The sequence below is a fragment of the Lissotriton vulgaris genome, chromosome 6, assembly GCF_964263255.1.
Source record: "Lissotriton vulgaris chromosome 6, aLisVul1.2, whole genome shotgun sequence".
Classification (NCBI taxonomy): Eukaryota; Metazoa; Chordata; class Amphibia; order Caudata; family Salamandridae; genus Lissotriton; species Lissotriton vulgaris.
This window is the reverse complement of record NC_141694.1, coordinates 1,469,806,787-1,469,828,333: the sequence shown is the minus strand read 5'-3', so window position 1 is coordinate 1,469,828,333 and position 21,547 is coordinate 1,469,806,787. Positions and strand designations below refer to the sequence as shown.

The window sequence follows — 21,547 nt, the reverse complement described above, 5'->3', positions numbered from 1 at the left end:
TTTGAATGTTTTTTCTTACAGGTTTTTGAACCTCATTTTTGGGTTCGATTATATAACCGTGTGTACTAGGAAATTCATTCTTTTCTTAGTCTTTGAACCATTGTGTTTTTATGCTTTCTCCACAGGTTCTCATCAACGCCTATTGGGCGCAACTGAACTGACTTATAACATTGTTAAGTACATTACACATTGTTGTAATTCTTTTTAAACACTTTGACATTTCTCATGTGAGTAAGGTGAGGATATGTGCTTATCCTTGTCCTGAAGAAGGAGCCCCTGTGCTCCGAAACATGTTGACACCGTGGTTGTAATACCTTAATTCGTATACCTACAACCCCACTTTGCACATTTTTAACAATATCAGCCGAGGACGTAATAAATAATTTTTTCCTACGTGCCAGGTATTTTTTAATTTTCTCACTTTTTCACCTCACCTCACTTCACTCACTTAGAAAACACACCCCCTCACATAGTTCAATACTTAGTGCTCCTGCGTAGCCGTGAGTCGTAGCACGCCTCATCCCGTAGAGGGGTGCGAAGGCCCCGATGATGAAGCATGACACCAAGGGGCCTGTTGGTGTGTGAGGGGCATTTAAACAACACTGGGTGTTCCCCATCACTTTAGGGACCACCACCACTCCTTGAGTGGATTCCATTTTGTTTGTTCGCATTATCAAGGGAGACCGAATCCACTGACTTTCTCTCTCCCCCTTTTGGTTATATCGTAGTTCTAGACAGCGCACAGCTGTGGGAGCCCCTTCCCATTTATCAGGACGTACACAGACAACCTTTTTCATACACAACTCTGTACCTTCCAACCCTCCTTTTAAAATCATGATGGATGAACATGGACTGACCTTCAGTGAGGATGACATCGACCGTATTCTCGCAGATGTTAATCCCTTTGAAGGCCTTAGCAACAGTGACCCAGGTCCAGCAGTAGCAGACTGGGATGAACTAATGAATGCCCGAAAAACGCAGATAAGAACAGCCCTACATGGTCTTTTAATGAGGGAGTACCTAAAGAACAAAATGGCCCCACAGGGTCTATTGATCAAAACCGAGCCCTTTATTTTTCAAGATGACCTAGTTTTTAAAAAAGCATGGTCGCTTATCTCGTGGCATTGCACCAGGGATTGGCTGGTACTGATAGTCCAAACAGCCGCAAGGAAATCTTTGGAACTTAAAGTAGAGATCCAAAAACTGGAGGTTCAGCTAAAAGCATTCATATCACCAGCTGACATTAAAAAAGGTTTGGAAGAACTGAACCAACAAATGAAGGATTTTGAAGCCACTTTGAAACAAAGTAAATTCAATAAATTTAAAAAAGACAAAGACCGGTTTACTCCTGAGAGAGCATACCCGTATACACGAGCAGACTACGTGATGAAAGAGAATACAAGTGATACGGACAGTGTGAGCTCTGATGGTAGCACTTCGAGTACCAACTCTGGGGGTTTCCAACAAAGGAAACAAAGGGGAGGCTTTCGACAGCAAAGATCTCAATTCCCCCGTCAGAGAGGCTGGCGAGGTTTCCAAGGACCTCAATTTAATCATTACCAGACCCCTTCCAGTTTCCTCAATACCAATTTGTCCCTCCACAAATGGGACCAATGTATCCCCAGTGGGTTCCGGAACAAACCAATGCACCCCAAAATGCCCAGCCTTTTTTATCCTGGGGCCAGGGATCCCGCAGAGGGAGGAACAAGAAAGGCAACAACGTCAGATGGCAACCAACAGAGGAAACAGACCCGAGGGTCCTGACGAGAAGCATGACGGCGAATCAAGCTTCCACGAGCAAGAGGGGAACCTAGTAATTAACATTACCCCTTGGCCCCTCACTGAGTTGCAAGAAAGGGTTCTCAACAAGGGCTTGGGATACGTTCCCACAAACAAACCAGATATCTTCCTACTACACAAGGAAATGCAGGATTTTATAAGAACCATCAAATTGAGGGCATTCTTCAAAGATAAAGAACCCTCTTTAGAGAACTCAGACACCGGTCTAAAACCCAGATCAACCTTCACACCCTTGGATAACCAACTCCCGGTGGAGGTATTAGCTTTTGAAAAAGCTGTCAAGCAGGAACTAAAGAATTTGGAAATTAACCACAGGGTGTTCCAGAATCTAAGCAAAAGGGAAAATGAGGCAATAAAGGAATTGAGACTCAATAAAAAACTGACAATAAAACCTGCAGACAAGGGGGGAGCAGTGGTCATCCAAACAACCACAGCTTATGACACAGAATGTAGAAGACTCCTCTCTGATAACAGAAACTATCAGGTCCTAGTCGAAGATCCAACAGAGTCCCTGCGAGTCCAGATCGGGGGAATGGTTGAAGAGGCTCTCGCACATGACTGGCTTACAAAGAAAGAGTCAGAATTCTTGGTCCAAAAAAACCCTCGCATTCCGTACTTTTACACCATACCGAAAGTGCATAAAAACCTTGAGAACCCCCCTGGGCGTCCAATAGTGTCCGTATTTCTTCAATTCTGGAACCATTGTCTAAATTCGCTGATGCCTTTTTAAGACCTTTGGTACAGGCTACGGACACGTACCTCAAAGACACCAAAGCAGTACTACAACTGCTACAAAATCAGCCTTTTGATCCAACCACACAGATGCTTCTCAGCCTGGATGTGGAGAGTCTCTACACGAGTCTCCCACATGACGAGACCCTGCAGATTATTGAGGAAGTACTCCATTCTACCAACTGGAGATACCATACCCCTCGCAATGTGGTGATGGAGTGTATCTCACTAGCGCTGACCAAGAACTTTTTCGAGTATGAGGGCACACTCTTCTGGCAAAGCCATGGGACCAGCATGGGCAGCACTTTTGCCCCGAGCCTGGCGGAACTCTACGTCCATCACCTGGAGTCCTCCAAGATCCCACACCCAAGCAACCCCTACAGAGGTAGGATCCAGACATGGCGGAGATATATCGACGACATCTTGGTGATTTGGGATGGCGATGAAAACTCGATTTCTGAGTTCATGCTTTGGCTCAATGACCAAAACGCATTCCTCAAATTCACTCACCAAATGTAAAACAACGCCATGATTTTCTTGGACCTAAACATTTACCACGAGGCTGGTTTCCTGAAGACAGAGACCCATTTTAAACCGACAGCCAGGAACTGTCTCCTCAGGTTTGACGGTTTTCATCCACGTCACCTGAGGGAGAACCAACTTATGGGCAGGTCCTTCGCCTACGTCGGAACTGCAGTGATATTGCAAAATACAAAAGTCAAGCTAAGGATCTCAGCCATAAACTGAGACAGAAAATACCCTGATCGGGTGATCCAAAAAGCCATGAAGAGAGCAAGAAACAACAACCGTGAGGCTCTATTGGAAGACAACCCTGAAAAGGATAACCAGGCTGAAAGAACAGTTTGTGTAACTACGTACAGCCCTGTAAGCAACCAAGTCACCAAACTAGTCAATAGACATTGGCGTATACTTACAAGTGCCACCCTAGCTCTGGAAAAACCCTTGTTTGCACACAGACGAGGTAGGAATTTGAAAGACATGCTTGTCCATACGAGACCACCTCCAGCAAGAGAAAAACAGCCAAGACTGCAAGGGGTACAGGGTCACCACCCTTGTGGTAACTGTAATAGTTGTCACCTTACTAAAAAAAGCACCAGTCTCACTTTTTCAAATGGCACTAACTGGGAACAACGTGCATTCACAAATGGCAACAGCAAAAACGTTGTATATTTAATCACATGTCCATGTGCAAAAGAATATGTGGGAATGACAACGAGACCAGTGAAAGTGAGGATCAATGAGCACAAAAGCAACATCAGGTGCAAGAAGTCAACAACAAAGATGTCAACCCATTTTCTTGAGCATCAACACTGTGTCAATGAGCTACATTGGACTGTGATCGAACAGTTACCTTCGGAGGTAGGACTCCTCGAAAAAGAGCAACGGTGGGTGTTCCGCCTTGGAACTGACACCACCGGCCTCAATGATTCCATTCCTTGGAACCTTTTAAGATGATTAGGTATCTTACCATCTATCATCAATTCAGACTGTTTTTCCGAAAAAACGTCTGGTTTTCACGCATGCGCTTTCACTTCCTGTGACACGCATGCGCAGACTACTGCTACTGTTGCCACTACCACATGTGCGGCTAACACTGAACTGGTCGCGCAACTACGGATCTCGAGGCCAAAATCTCCTTAAATGGGCATGTTTCCTGATTCCATTAGCCAGTATTACTCACTAATTGACAAACAGATGAGTATAAATAACACACCGACCCCCATCCGCTCACTTCATCGGAGCAGCGTTGAGGGGAAGGCAGGCAAATAGCTATGCGGTAACCGTGAGTAACAGCCGAAACTATTAGTACTATCTGCGTGCTTTACACTGGCTGGTGCTCATAAAGACAACTGAGTCATACTTTTTAACACCTTTTAGGTTGCTTTACTGAGCATTGTGGAAGGATCCCCCCAATACTACGCATAGGCTCATGAGGTTATCGGACTGAGACCAAGAAGTAAGCCCTGATCTTGTCATCCTTTCCCTAGGTTCTCTTTCCATTGAATCAGGGAGAGTTTCGACATTGTGACTGTATGTTTTTGTACATCTGTGTACTGTCCTTTTTAAACTTTCGCTATTTGAATGTTTTTTCTTACAGTTTTTTGAACCTCATTTTTGGGTTCGATTATATAACTGTGTGTACTAGGAAATTCATTCTTTTCTTAGTCTTTGAACCATTGTGTTTTTATGCTTTCTCCACAGGTTCTCATCAACGCCTATTGGGCGCAACTGAACTGACTTATAACATTGTTAAGTACATTACACATTGTTGTAATTCTTTTTAAACACTTTGACATTTCTCATGTGAGTAAGGTGAGGATATGTGCTTATCCTTGTCCTGAAGAAGGAGCCCCTGTGCTCCGAAACATGTTGACACCGTGGTTGTAATACCTTAATTCGTATACCTACAACCCCACTTAGCACATTTTTAACAATATCAGCCGAGGACGTAATAAATTATTTTTTCCTACGTGCCAGGTATTTTTTAATTTTCTCACTTTTTCACCTCACCTCACTTCACTCACTTAGAAAACACACCCCCTCACATAGTTCACTACTTAGTGCTCCTGCGTAGCCGTGAGTCGTAGCACGCCGCATCCCGTAGAGGGGTGCGAAGGCCCCGATGATGAAGCATGACACCAAGGGGCCTGTTGGTGTGTGAGGGGCATTTAAACAACACTGTGTGTTCCCCATCACTTTAGGGACCACCACCACTCCTTGAGTGGATTCCATTTTGTTTGTTCGCATTATCAAGGGAGACCGAATCCACTGACTCTCTCTCTCCCCCTTTTGGTTATATCGTAGTTCTAGACAGCGCACAGCTGTGGGAGCCCCTTCCCATTTATCAGGACGTACACAGACAACCTTTTTCATACACAACTCTGTACCTTCCAACCCTCCTTTTAACATCATGGAGGATGAACATGGACTGACCTTCAGTGAAGATGACATCGACCGTATTCTCGCAGATGTTAATCCCTTTGAAGGCCTTAGCAACAGTGACCCAGGTCCAGCAGTAGCAGACTGGGATGAACTAATGAATGCCAGAAAAACGCAGATAAGAACAGCCCTACATGGTCTTTTAATGAGGGAGTACCTAAAGAACAAAATGGCCCCACAGGGTCTATTGATCAAAACCGAGCCCTTTATTTTTCAAGATGACCAAGTTTTTAAAAAAGCATGGTCGCTTATCTCGTGGCATTGCACCAGGGATTGGCTGGTACTGATAGTCCAAACAGCCGCAAGGAAATCTTTGGAACTTAAAGTAGAGATCCAAAAACTGGAGGTTCAGCTAAAAGCATTCATATCACCAGCTGACATTAAAAAAGGTTTGGAAGAACTGAACCAACAAATGAAGGATTTTGAAGCCACTTTGAAACAAAGTAAATTCAATAAATTTAAAAAAGACAAAGACCGGTTTACTCCTGAGAGAGCATACCCGTATACACGAGCAGACTACGTGATGAAAGAGAATACAAGTGATACGGACAGTGTGAGCTCTGATGGTAGCACTTCGAGTACCAACTCTGGGGGTTTCCAACAAAGGAAACAAAGGGGAGGCTTTCGACAGCAAATATCTCAATTCCCCCGTCAGAGAGGCTGGTGAGGTTTCCAAGGACCTCAATTTAATCATTACCAGACCCCTTCCAGTTTCCTCAATACCAATTTGTCCCTCCACAAATGGGACCAATGTATCCCCAGTGGGTTCCGGAACAAACCAATGCACCCCAAAATGCCCAGCCTTTTTTATCCTGGGGCCAGGGATCCCGCAGAGGGAGGAACAAGAAAGGCAACAACGTCAGATGGCAACCAACAGAGGAAACAGACCCGAGGGTCCTGACGAGGAGCATGACGGCGAATCAAGCTTCCACGAGCAAGAGGGGAACCTAGTAATTAACATTACCCCTTGGCCCCTCACTGAGTTGCAAGAAAGGGTTCTCAACAAGGGCTTGGGATACGTTCCCACAAACAAACCAGATATCTTCCTACTACACAAGGAAATGCAGGGTTTTATAAGAACCATCAAATTGAGGGCATTCTTCAAAGATAAAGAACCCTCTTTAGAGAACTCAGACACCGGTCTAAAACCCAGATCAACCTTCACACCCTTGGATAATCAACTCCCGGTGGAGGTATTAGCTTTTGAAAAAGCTGTCATGCAGGAACTAAAGAATTTGGAAATTAACCACAGGGTGTTTCAGAATCTAAGCAAAATGGAAAATGAGGCAATAAAGGAATTGAGACTCAATAAAAAACTGACAATAAAACCTGCAGACAAGGGGGGAGCAGTGGTCATCCAAACAACCACAGCTTATGACACAGAATGTAGAAGACTCCTCTCTGATAACAGAAACTATCAGGTCCTAGTCGAAGATCCAACAGAGTCCCTGCAAGTACAGATCGGGGGAATGGTTGAAGAGGCTCTCGCACATGACTGGCTTACAAAGAAAGAGTCAGAATTCTTGGTCCAAAAAAACCCTCGCATTCCGTACTTTTACACCATACCGAAAGTGCATAAAAACCTTGAGAACCCCCCTGGGCGTCCAATAGTGTCCGGTATTTCTTCAATTCTGGAACCATTGTCTAAATTCGCTGATGCCTTTTTAAGACCTTTGGTACAGGCTACGGACACGTATCTCAAAGACACCAAAGCAGTACTACAACTGCTACAAAATCAGCCTTTTGATCCAACCACACAGATGCTTCTCAGCCTGGATGTGGAGAGTCTCTACACGATTCTCCCACATGACGAGACCCTGCAGATTATTGAGGAAGTACTCCATTCTACCAACTGGAGATACCATACCCCTCGCAATGTGGTGATGGAGTGTATCTCACTAGCGCTGACCAAGAACTTTTTCGAGTATGAGGGCACACTCTTCTGGCAAAGCCATGGGACCAGCATGGGCAGCACTTTTGCCCCGAGCCTGGCGGGACTCTACGTCCATCACCTGGAGTCCTCCAAGATCCCACACCCAAGCAACCCCTACAGAGGTAGGATCCAGACATGGCGGAGATATATCGACGACATCTTGGTGATTTGGGATGGCGATGAAAACTCGATTTCTGAGTTCATGCTTTGGCTCAATGACCAAAACGCATTCCTCAAATTCACTCACCAAATGTCAAACAACGCCATGATTTTCTTGGACCTAAACATTTACCACGAGGCTGGTTTCCTGAAGACAGAGACCCATTTTAAACCGACAGCCAGGAACTGTCTCCTCAGGTTTGACGGTTTTCATCCACGTCACCTGAGGGAGAACCAACTTATGGGCAGTTCCTTCGCCTACGTCGGAACTGCAGTGATATTGCAAAATACAAAAGTCAAGCTAAGGATCTCAGCCATAAACTGAGACAGAAAATACCCTGATCGGGTGATCCAAAAAGCCATGAAGAGAGCAAGAAACAACAACAGTGAGGCTCTATTGGAAGACAACCCTGAAAAGGATAACCAGGCTGAAAGAACAGTTTGTGTAACTACGTACAGCCCTGTAAGCAACCAAGTCACCAAACTAGTCAATAGACATTGGCGTATACTTACAAGTGCCACCCTAGCTCTGGAAAAACCCTTGTTTGCACACAGACGAGGTAGGAATTTGAAAGACATGCTTGTCCATACGAGACCACCTCCAGCAAGAGAAAAACAGCCAAGACTGCAAGGGGTACAGGGTCACCACCCTTGTGGTAACTGTAATAGTTGTCACCTTACTAAAAAAAGCACCAGTCTCACTTTTTCAAATGGCACTAACTGGGAACAACGTGCATTCACAAATTGCAACAGCAGAAACGTTGTATATTTAATCACATGTCCATGTGCAAAAGAATATGTGGGAATGACAACGAGACCAGTGAAAGTGAGGATCAATGAGCACAAAAGCAACATCAGGTGCAAGAAGTCAACAACAAAGATGTCAACCCATTTTCTTGAGCATCAACACTGTGTCAATGAGCTACATTGGACTGTGATTGAACAGTTACCTTCGGAGGTAGGACTCCTCGAAAAAGAGCAACGGTGGGTGTTCCGCCTTGGAACTGACACCACCGGCCTCAATGATTCCATTCCTTGGAACCTTTTAAGATGATTAGGTATCTTACCATCTATCATCAATTCAGACTGTTTTTCCGAAAAAACGTCTGGTTTTCACGCATGCGCTTTCACTTCCTGTGACACGCATGCGCAGACTACTGCTACTGTTGCCACTACCACATGTGCGGCTAACACTGAACTGGTCGCGCAACTCCGGATCTCGAGGCCAAAATCTCCTTAAATGGGCATGTTTCCTGATTCCATTAGCCAGTATTACTCACTAATTGACAAACAGATGAGTATAAATAACACACCGGCCCCCATCCGCTCACTTCATCGGAGCAGCGTTGAGGGGAAGGCAGGCAAATAGCTATGCGGTAACCGTGAGTAACAGCCGAAACTATTAGTACTATCTGCGTGCTTTACACTGGCTGGTGCTCATAAAGACAACGGAGTCATACTTTTTAACACCTTTTACGTTGCTTTACTGAGCATTGTGGAAGGATCCCACCAATACTACGCATAGGCTCATGAGGTTATCGGACTGAGACCAAGAAGTAAGCCCTGATCTTGTCATCCTTTCCCTAGGTTCTCTTTCCATTGAATCAGGGAGAGTTTCGACATTGTGACTGTATGTTTTTGTATATCTGTGTACTGTCCTTTTTATACTTTCGCTATTTGAATGTTTTTTCTTACAGGTTTTTGAACCTCATTTTTGGGTTCGATTATATAACCGTGTGTACTAGGAAATTCATTCTTTTCTTAGTCTTTGAACCATTGTGTTTTTATGCTTTCTCCACAGGTTCTCATCAACGCCTATTGGGCGCAACTGAACTGACTTATAACATTGTTAAGTACATTACACATTGTTGTAATTCTTTTTGAACACTTTGACATTTCTCATGTGAGTAAGGTGAGGATATGTGCTTATCCTTGTCCTGAAGAAGGAGCCCCTGTGCTCCGAAACATGTTGACACCGTGGTTGTAATACCTTAATTCGTATACCTACAACCCCACTTTGCACATTTTTAACAATACCAGCCGAGGACGTAATAAATTATTTTTTCCTACGTGCCAGGTATTTTTTAATTTTCTCACTTTTTCACCTCACCTCACTTCACTCACTTAGAAAACACACCCCCTCCATTAGTTCACTACTTAGTGCTCCTGCGTAGCCGTGAGTCGTAGCACGCCGCATCCCGTAGAGGGGTGCGAAGGCCCCGATGATGAAGCATGACACCAAGGGGCCTGTTGGTGTGTGAGGGGCATTTAAACAACACTGTGTGTTCCCCATCACTTTAGGGACCACCACCACTCCTTGAGTGGATTCCATTTTGTTTGTTCGCATTATCAAGGGAGACCGAATCCACTGACTCTCTCTCTCCCCCTTTTGGTTATATCAAAGTGCAACATAGCATTTTCATGCTTTAGTGTAAAATTTAAAAGCACACACAGTTAATATAGCGCACACAGTTAATACAACACACACAGCAACATGCTTTAGTGTTTTAGATAGCTTTTCATGAAAAAAAAAGCATTTAGCCCCCTGTGTAGTGTTTGGTGCATTATTAATTCACACAAATTATAAAAAGAGGTGTTATTAACTGAAAATATTTATCAAAATATGCAACAAGTCAAAGTCTCTTAAGAAAGAAATTGTGGATTTAGGGATGAGCTGGGAAGAGAGAAACATATTCTATTAATCTTCAAAGCTAAAAAGGCCACTTTTCTCTACATTGCAAAAACACATGTTAATTCAATTTAAATGTAGTCTGTCTGAAGCACAAAAATAAAACAATGCCTGACTGCAGATGAAATCTGCTCCATCAGTACCACTATTTTTGCAATAGCTATACACCCGGCGAGAGATAATGGTAATTTAGTCCACATCTGAATGTGCTTCTCTAGCCAGTCCATTGCACCCCTATAATTCACTTTCCAAAGTTCCTTCAGGTCTCTGCTTAACCATATACCCAGATATCTAGTGGTATGCCATCTAGACCCGGGGCCCTTCCCCCGGGGACAGTGCATAGAGCGTCTTCAGTTTCTTTAAGAGTGAATAAATTCCCAGTGGAATATACAGCTAAGATTGCTTCTGCACCCTTATACTGTGCAGTCTCAGCATATTGGGGTTTGAAGTGATCTACCCAGGCACCCTCTGGGACGTTGTTACCGGGTTTGTCTGGAATTCCACCTCTACCCCACTTAACAATATTCCAGAATAGCCTAGAATCCTTAGCCCCCGAGGCCTCCTTTAGTTCGGCCCAATGCTGTTCGTCCCATAATTTTTTAGCTAGGGATAGGCTGGCCTTATAATACTTTCTGGCGCCACTTATCACTACACTACCCTATCCCTACTCCTTAACCATCTGGCACAGGGTGTATGTAGGCCATCACAGCTCACATCTCTCACATTCGCCCCCACATGCGCAACCAGTTATCGGCTTTTTTTAAATTCTGTGGTTGCCCCAGTGAAGCAGAGACTATGTTTCAACTCCAAGTCCTGTCTTGGGCCTACCAGCTCCCTAATGATGATGCCTGATTTACCGCTCGGCTGGCAGAGCTCACTCAAGGTGCGGCCATCTTGCAACTGGTGAAGCCACGCCCACGTTACTTCATGATTTTCAGGCTCCTCTACATGGTTTTCCTACAAATGACCCACTGCAGCCGCTCATGCCTCTTGCGTGGGGGCCCTCCTGCGCTTTGTAGCCTCTAGCCTTGTCAGCATCAACCAGTTGGACTTCGGGGGTGGATGTAATGAGCGGCGCCTGTCTGACCTTAACACGACACCACCGCTCCTCTAATTGCTCTACCAGGCCACAAGGCTTCCAGCCTGCTATGCCCACTCCAGTATCACAGAGTGCCCAAAATCAATTATTGAACGATGTAACAGGCTATCTTCTTTGTTTGGGTTCCTGCAATGTTACAACAGGTCTGGCACCAGATCTCCAACAAAACAAGCCATTCCAACCTAAGAGAACTGTCCAATCCCACCAGCTCATCATATTGATGACTTCAGGATCCCAATCCCAGTTCATCTACCTCATGACCTAAGTCTATTTAATGATGTCTCATTCGAGTCCCGGAGAACACAGTGAGCATCAAATGGTTGTGGACGACATTGTGATGAATATCTTTTACCTAGCAATGGTTGCCTAGGTAATTCCTACTACCTCCCAACTGGCATTGGCCTCCAACATGATGATGACGACTGTTGCCTCCAACTCCCTCGCCCCTTTCCAGATTTGGCTCCAATGCTTTCAAGATCAAATACCCCCAAAATCTTTCCACACACACAATGAAAAACCTGAAGGACTTCCCAGAAACCCGCTTTGCAGACCAATACCATTGCCAAGACAAAAGCTCCCTCAAAACCAACCTTCTCCTCTTCACCCATTGACTTATGGATCAGGTCCTTGCACAGTTTTCTCCCATCATTATCTTTCTCTAGCATTCCCTTTGGATGCAAACTCAAATGCTCTTCCCTATTTGGCCTCTCCGGCAGCCTTTCTATATTCATTTACAACAATGGGAAAATCATGTTCCAAGTCAACTACACAAACCTGGCCACGATCGGCTTACTTTTTCTCACCCTCAGTCCATCCAATGACCCTCCACGCTCCCCTTCTCCATCCATGCATAACACACCTCACCCTACCTGGCCACCCAGACAGCACCTCTCACCCTGGACACTCCTACAATCCAATAGGCCTCCCACATCCCATAGCTAATCACCAATACCAGATCAACAACATCCTTCAACAGATCAGCCCCGCATCGTTTCACTCCAACCTCCCACAAACCATTATCTCCCAACCCGGTTGCCACAGCCACCCCTTTTTCATCCCCTCAGTCGGCCCATGTTTCTCCCCCTTCCTCCCTACCTTCTCCACCACCTGCCCTAGCACCTCTCAACACATGATACCAACAACCAGCGCCTTCCCCTACCTGCACCTCAACCCCTCAGACTCCATCCCTGACAGACCACCCCATTCCTCCCATAACATCTGAACATAACTGTCCTCTGTTCAACAAGCTCCTTTCCTCGTTCTCACACCTCTCAAAGAATGGACAGGCTCTCATCAGCTCTACTCCATCGAAGTGACTCTCTATCATGTTGTCACTGCTACCCTCATTACCCCTGGTGGACTCCACCAAACATTCCTCCAGCATACCGAGAGACAGCCGCCTACCCAGTCCTGAATGGACTCAGACCCACTCTATCTGCCTAAGAGTTCAGCAGCTTCAAATTGTGCTACCCCTCCCCTTATCTTCCTACAGGGAACTTCCCAATCTTCACCATCATCTCTGACTGCACTCAAACCCACACACACCATCCCAGGGAATGCCCATCACCTCCTAACTTGATACATATCCCAACTACCCTCCTGAAACAACTAAGTCAGAAAGACAACAGCTTCTCCCTTAACTGCATGCAACATAATTGGCGGTCTGCAGTCTAAAACCGGCTAGAGATTTCAGATTCGATCCAGACTCATAATCGTGACATCCTGTTCCTCACAGAAGCGTGGCTCAATGTCTCATCTAACAACACTCAAGGCTTTCTTCTTCCTCCAAACTACTCCATTTTGTACCGCAACCAGGAAGATAGACATGATGGAGGACTTGCGCTCATTCACTGAAACTCCCTGAGATGCTGAACCTTCTTAACAACTTATTTTCAGTCGTTTGAATGCATGTTGGTGGAACTGTCCACATCCACTACCTCCAACCTCAAATTGAATGTGATTTACCACCCTCCTTGTCAAAACAATACCTTCATCAAGGAATGCATGGACTCTTCACTTCACAACTCATCAGCTCTGAGCTATCATCATATCTTCCTTGGTGACTTCAACATCCACTGGGGAGACCTGGGCAACAGCTATGGAGACACTTTTACCTAATTTCTCAATGCCAATGATCTCCAACAATAACCGCCATAAACCCACACACCTCAAAGGTGCCATTCTAGATTTGATAAACTCCTATTCCCCCAACCTAAAGACATATGACTCATCCCAGTCGACTGGTCTGATCACATTCAGATTCCATTCCCCTACCCGGCTTGCATACCTAAACATACAGGCAACTCAAGAAAGAAAAAATATGGTTCAGGGACACATCCAACCTGGACACATAAGCCATGGCCAAAATGGCCCTTCCAACCCTAATTTTCATTACACCTCATCTGGACATTAACGCGGCCAAGTACAATTCCTGCAAGGAATCCCTTATCGACACATGTGCTCCCCTGAAATGCAAGATATCCAGACTTAAACCCTTCAGGCCCTGGTTCTCAAAAGAGTTTTATGAATAAAGATTATCAGAAAATGCAAGAAAGAATGGAAACAAGTGCCATCTCACCTGAGTTTGACTAAGCTTTGCAAAGCAAAAAAATATTACAAAGAGCGGATCTTTAGAGCCAAATCCTCCCATATCAGAGCCCTCATTAATTCAGCAAAGAACAGACTGAAGTGACTGCTTGAAGTCACTGCACAGAATACTAACCCCTTTACCACTTCAGCTCCTAAGCCATCAGTGGCCAGTTGCAACAACTTTGTGGATTTCTTTCATAATAAACTTAGAGACATCCATATCTCGCTGCCCATCAATGACTCTCTTGAAACTATTGAGACTCTACCATGCAAGGCACTACTGTCTTGGTCATCCGTCTCTCCAATTTCCGAACAGGACCTACAACAAACAATTTCCACAAAAAAACCCTCAAACCACCACCAGGATGCCATCCCAGGTTCTATCAGGAAAACTCTTGCCACAAACCTTCTCCCCAGTTGGACCACGATGGTGAACTCTTCTCTCAAACAGAGCCTCTTCCCAGAACGACTAAAAATGGGTCAAATCACCCCTCTCTTGAAAAAACAATCTCTCGATCCTGGGAACCTGAACAACTACCGCCGAGCCTCCACACTGCCATTTTTAAGCAAAGTCATCGAAAGTTGCGGAGCATCCCAACTAGCCAGAAACATTCGAACAAACAACCTCCTTGACACTCTCCAATCAAGTTTCCGACAGGGTAACAGTACAGAAACTGTGATCCTTCACACTTTTGAAATAAACCACAGAGTATGAAATTCATCAAAGACTGCATATATACCTTTTTTTGTTGCACAAAACCATTACTTGAATAATAGATTTGTGAACATTATGAACCGAGGCGCTCCTTTCAGGATAGGTTATGCTTTAATATGGAATAAAGACAAATGGAACCATCAGTTTATCTGTGTTTACCTTTTGCTCATCGAAGTTGATTCCACTTAAATGGACCCGTTAGAGTGACGGGCCTTTTCATTTTGATTGTGGTGGTGCTCTGGACATTTTTTAGATATTTTATGTATATGGGGTTTTACCCCCTGTACTTGACACTATCTGGATAACTTAGTGTTTTCGTCTTCATTGAGCACACCTATCCATACATATGTAAATAATACTTTCCTGAAATTGTGTATGTGCCAGCATTGTTCTAGGCCATTGCCATCCTATTGCTTGTTTCCAAATTGATTTTTAGTCCATGAAACATACAATGTAAATTAATGCGAATATATATTTCATTCTAAAGTTTCTAAACCCTGATATTATTTCTTCTATTTATGTTACTTGTAAAGCATTGTAATTTCATTGCAATTAGCATGTGTAACTATGGCATATTCCTACTTTTCAAAAATACCAACATATAAAATTATTTCAAAATGTAAAGTACCTAAATAATTTTTAGTATTTCTCATTAGTACATGTATGAAGATCATTCTCTGAAAGTTACAGTGAAATTGGAATTAGCATATATGTACAGCATCATTTCTTTTTTCTTGGTTGGTGAACACTTTCACATGAGCAAAGATAGTGTTAGAACCAAACTTCAATAAACGTGCACCAGGTTATCTAATTAGCATTTAGTTCTGTTAATTCTTCACACACATAAATATTAAAAAAAGAATAGTTTAATGGAACTTCTATAACACGTGAGTCATCACTTTCACAATGTTATTCCACGTTAAAAGAATAAACCATTTAAACTTAGTAGAAACAAACCTATGTTATTCAAACAAGCATTTTCATCTAGTCCAAACTCTTCTGCATGCTTTTACGATGCAGCAACTACGCATCTTTATGATCTAATGCTCAAGACTCTCAACTTATGATGAGCACCAATTGTGCATTTTGTCATTTTCTTTTTAAAAAGTTGTGAAAATAAGTTTTATATGTAAAGTAGGGACTCAACAGTTTATCTGCATTATCAGTTTAAAAAATGTGACCAAATCTCTGCTGCTCTGCTAGTCCTCCACTGGTTCCCCATTGACGTGCAGGCCCAATACAAAATCGCTTGTATTACACACAGAGCGCTGCACTCTCCCTCACCCTAGTATCTAAACGAGAATCTGAAAATCTCCGGAGCAAATAGGGGTTCCCGAAATGCCCAATCCCTGCTACTGGAACGCCCTCCTCACCTTCAGATGAGAACGATACATGGACCAGTCCTTCTCTGGAAACGCCACTAGAATCTGAAAGTCTCTGCCTACCTCCCTCCGTCTAACCACCCGCCTAGTAACCTTCAAAAAAGGACCTCAAGCTCCTTCTTTTTGACAGACATCTTGGTTAATTTACCCTCGAATCAGACTTAAGTACTGTCTCAGATTGTGATCTGACCTACCCTTGCTATATGACCCCACCATCTTAATCGATGCTCTGGGTATAATTTCCTCGTTCAATTGCTGTAACAGTTCTTTAGGTTACTCCTGCTCACGCCCACCAAAGTAACCATCTGTGTTAAATTACTATTATTAGAACATTGGAATGTTGGGAGCTCCATTGCAGACAATGGAGTGCTCTGGGCCTATAATGGCTGGTATAAGCCCGGAGCTCCAACATTCCAATGTTTCTTTGTTCACAGCTCTGGCTGTGAACAAAGGCTTCAGGGAGCCTGAGGGGATTCCAATCCCCTCGCGCTCCCATAATGCTTTGTTCTTTTTTGTTAGAACATTCTGCCCTCTAGTGGCAGAATGTTCTAATAGCCTTATAGCCCTTCGTAACTGGGCTATACTGGCTATTAAAGTCCCTCTCCCTTGTTAAAGGCCTTCGCCATAACGCTGGAGAGTGCCTTTAATAGCCGGTATAGCCCTCTACGGCGGGCTATAAGGCTACAATATAACCCGCTCTAACCCTTATCTCCTGCTTGTGTAAAGCGTTCTGATGCCTTTGGGCCATGTCAGCGCTATATAAAATTGCCAAAATAAATTACAAAAATTAAAGAAGAAAACTTTTTTCAATGAAGTCAATTTAAGGCATTCTTTAAGCTGTCTTGTCTTCGGAAGCCACTAGAGTGCGCACGTTCATCGGCTGTCGTATTCACGGCACGAGTCAGTAACAAACGCCACAAGTTTGTAATTACATTCTTGACAATCGCTAGTCATGTATCTAAAAATGACAGGAAAACTGAGGTCCAGATTTACAACCCCCTGCGCCACCTTTGCGTCACCTTTCCCATTATAAAAGTGACACAAAAGTGGTGCAAGGGGCTTGTAAATCTGGCCCTGAATGTTTTCCATAAGCGCCTTTAGCGCCTCGTCGATGGTAGTAAGCGCTAACTAACTGCAATTAGAATACGATGAAATAAACGAATAATTACTTCACTGGAATAGCGGATAGTATATAGCATCTGTTCCCCGGGGGCATAGTCTGTTTTGTGGTACCCCGGGGGTATTACTGAAGAATTGAGCAATCACTTCCGGGACGGTGCATTTTGTTGTGGTTTCTTTTGAGGCGATTGGACGGATTTTCCGGGGCGGGTCTCCTCATTCTAACCAATTGTTGTGTATTGGGCGGTACGGTCACTACACCTCCGAGTACTGTCCCTCACACCGTAAAATGTGAGCGCTAGCTTTGCTATTCTCCCGTTCCTACCTTCCTGTTAGAGACTGGTAAGCAAAGCAGAAATATACGGATGTTAAAGACCGTCTTGTGGGAGGTAAGGTCAAATTCGGGATCTTTTAAATTGATTCAGGGGCTTGCATCTCTGGTTGGATTTGGAAGAGTTGATTTTGTGAGAATTTGGATTTGGGATCGTTATGCCTATTTGAGTCGATACTGGATGTCTAGATCAATGGGTTTAGTCCTGTTTATTTAGTTGCATTGCTGTTGGACTGGTTGCCTTGTCTCATAGATTGGATGCCGTATATTTAACTGCATAGTTGGGGAGCTGATTTATTTTATTTTATTTTATTATTTTATTTATGCGTTTTTATATAGCGCGGACTTTACCCGAAGGAGCCAGAGCGCTTCACAAAAGGAACATAACTGTTACATGAGGAAAACATTACACGTGAACAAATTACAAAAGCAGACGTTAAGTTGCATGAGGTAACAGTGACAATTGTGAGTGATCATCTCATTAGAGGAGTTGGGGTTCGATTCCTTGGTTGCAGAAGTTGGGACCTGGTCATTTATATACTGAGCTGTGGTAATCCTGATGCAAGGGTGTTTGTCTAGTGTAGGAATTGTGTATTGTTTGTATTGTGGCTTTGTTATTTTGTGGCAGTGGTTGGGGCTGAGTTGTTTTGCTCGGGGGTTGTGGTTTGCCTCTCTAGTCTCGGGGGATTGGCTTTATAGTTGGAGGAAGTGGGTCTTGGTTTGTCTGTGTTTGGTGGCTTTGTTGTCCAAATACTGGGTCTTGGTTGTCTATGTGCTAGGGCTTGACTGTCTAGGTGCTGGGCTGAGTTGTCCAGGGGCTGGGACTTGATTGTCTAGTTACAGTTTTAACCACTGCTCAAACTTGGCGCAGCTGATCAGGCATAAATGTATACATTTGTCATTATTATTACTTCCTTCGATGAAACTTTAAGCCAGATGAAAAGGGTGACTACAATTGTTTATGTTAGCATATTTATAGTTTGATGAAAGAGACTATACCACATATTTTTTGTATCTGTCTAGATCCGCTTCAAGATTGGAAAAAATGGGCTGAGACCATGGTTTCGCAGTCCATCGTTTTTAAAAGTTGAACAGGCATTGATATCTAGTCCTGTGAGAATGAATGTTCATTTTATGGGATGCTTGGTTAAATGTGTGGGTAGTTTACAGATTGAGTTTACAGATGGCAATGAGGCAGACGGAGGCAAACACTCTCTTCAATGTTAATATTCACCTGAGTGCCAGTTTCCGTGACTTGACCAACCAGATTTTTTGCTTGTATTTTTAAAGGGCAGTCATTGCATGTATTCTGAATGTTGCCCTTTTTTTCATTAATGCCTTTTCGTGACTTTCAAACACAGGAAAGGCTATGGATAGATCACAGAGTATGGCTGAAAAGTGTATTGAGGTTAAAGTTGTGAAACTCCTTTTTAATATCAACTTGAATTATTGTGGGGTTGCAGTGGCTTGACTATCCGTGTTTTTTTTAAACTTTTATTATCAAGAGCAGTTACTGCATATACTTAAAGCTGAAGGCTTTTATTGTTCAACTTTAAAACGTAAGGAAGATAGGTTTGGCTGAGTGCTGTATTTTTGCTTTGTAATTAATCAGTTGTCTGGTTCCAGTGACTGGTTCTTTATCTTGTGCCAGCTCTTTAGATGATGGTTATGTAGTTGCATTGATTATTGAGTTCGGGATAGGCCTAATGTCAGATTCGGGTTTTCTTTACATCCTTTGCCTTGATCTTTTCAGTTATATACAATTTTATTTGAAACTCTGAAATTAGTTGTCACAAGGTGAGCATCTGCAATGGTTTCTTCTTCACAGTAGCTTAGTCTCCGGTTCTCTTCAAATGCAAACTTGTCAGTTTTTGTAAGCTTCAATCAAGCCTGACTAGGAACAAAGATTTATTAAACTTCCATTGATCTACATTGAAGGAGCGAGTTGTTCATCATGGTGAATGTGGATGAAAACAGTTAGTCTTTTTGAAGAGAACAAGAACCAAACTAGAGATGGTCACACAAATGTGATATCTCTAGTTGATAAGTATAGTTCAACATTGCAGTATGCAATATCATCCATGTCTCCTATAGCTTCATACCACACTTATGCCATTTCTAACAGGGGCAACTGGGTGAATGACAGATCCTGACGCACAGTACATCAGTTTGATACTTCCTGGTATGGTGTGTCTGACTTATGGCATGACCTTGAGGTTTTGTCAACCATGGTGTACTGGAGATCAAGTCGACGTAGCTTAGCAGTATGTGCCTTTGTGACCAATGTGGAAATAGCTCGATCTAACTAGAAAAACAGTGATGCCTATATTATGTGCTTGCTCTCATTAGCAAAGCAACATTTAATTATTTGCATTTTGCTGTAACTATGCTAAACAATTTGTTTACCTCACACATATATATTGATATTATACAAAAGGGGAGTGTTTTCTTGAGGAAGGATATAGAATCCTCTTAAAAAATGTTGGTAAAGGTAAGAGACTGGAAGGTAAAGTGCTGTTTAGGTGTTGCGCAGCGTCCAAGGCAACTGACTCCGGAACCCGGGGGCTCACGGTTCGATCCCGATCCCTTGCGCCGATGGCAGATCAGCCCAGTACTATGTGACTCTGGGCAATAGCTCCCTTAATGTTCCCGATGTCCCCCAGCGCCTTGACACCCTTGGGTAATTTTTCGCGCTTTACAAATGCTGCACATTTACATACTATTTTCCCTGAAGTATATTGTCCAGCTCTTCAGGCCAGGACTATTTACTGCACTGCAGCTTGGTTCTAAAAAGAATCCAATTCATTTTATATCTTTCCCACTTCCTATGTAGAAAACGAGTATCCCACTGTTTTTGACAGACGTATTGTTACTTCTTGGGGTGAGTTTGAAATTCTCACCAGTTTTGAGGAAGGAAACACATTTTCCTTAAACACCATCTTCTAACTATTCATTATACAATGCAAGTGTCCAGTGTGTATGGAGCCACCTCTCATCCACTAGTCAAATTATACCGTTTTTTACACCACTTTAGGACTATGGCCCACATGCATCAAAGGAAAAACTGGTCGCAAACGGGCTGATTCTCAGAATCTGCCCCTTTGCGACCAGTATTTTTGCATTTGGGATGGATCATCCTAAATGCAAAAATCGCAATTTAAATAATCTCTAAATTGCGATTACTTAAATTGCCATTGCATTTAAGGAATCGCAAATTGAGATTCCTTAAATGCAATGTATTAAAGTAAAAAAACGAGCGATTTCTTAATAGGGGGAGCCAATTACCATGAAGTTGAACTTCATGGTAATTTGCAAAAACGAAAGTGCATTTTTGAAAATTCAATTTTTCACATACACATGCCCTTGGGGCATGTGTGTGTGCAAGATGTACTCGTATGCAGATTTCAGGGGTGCAACAGGGTGTCCTTTTAACACCCTGGCACCCTTGAAATTGCATTCTCAATTTGCGATTCTCTAATTGAGAATCGCAAATTGAGAATGTCTTCCCATTCATTCCTACGGGCCTCTAGGCCCAAAGGAATGAATGGGGAGGTATTCCTTAATTGCAACTCGCAATTTGCGAGTCACAATTAAGGAATGTTTAGAAATTGCTATTTTTTTTGCGATTTCTACATACATAGCCTTTTGCTATTCCTTATTAGGGAATCCATATTGTTCGCTAATTAGGAATCGCAAATGTCATTGTTGATGCATGTGCCATATAGTATATTGGTTGTCGTTTGCTGTACACTAAGCCTATTACATAATATAACATACTAGACAGAAAGAATGTGTACACCAAATAGAACTTGAGAGCAGTTGTCATTGTTTGTGATAGAGGGTGGCCCCCCACAATGTATTGAACACCCACAAACATTATATATGGGTCCTAATAAAGGTAAAAGTGGGTTTCCAGAGTAGAAAGCAGAAGAAAGGGGTATAAGAGAGAGTTTTTCTACAAACAGTCTCATTTTCCCTAGGCGGACTGGACATTTCCACTGCACAACTTCTTAGATTTTCTGAACTGTGGCCATTCCT

General features: G+C 43.3%; 1 protein-coding gene across 4 annotated transcripts in view; it reads left to right on the top strand.

Annotated features, from left to right (window-relative positions):
* The first annotated feature begins 17,401 nt into the window (after positions 1-17,401).
* The window catches only part of CEP68 (centrosomal protein 68), a 131,369-nt gene continuing 127,223 nt past the window's right edge, over positions 17,402-21,547 (top strand). Inside the window, exon 1 of one of the 4 annotated variants that reach the window (XM_086927600.1) lies at positions 17,402-17,520. The gene's annotated coding sequence lies outside the window, so the exon portion shown is untranslated. Of the gene's footprint in view, positions 17,568-21,547 lie in introns of all 4 variants that reach the window. The other 3 variants (XM_086927598.1, XM_086927596.1, XM_086927597.1) reach the window with 3 other exon arrangements.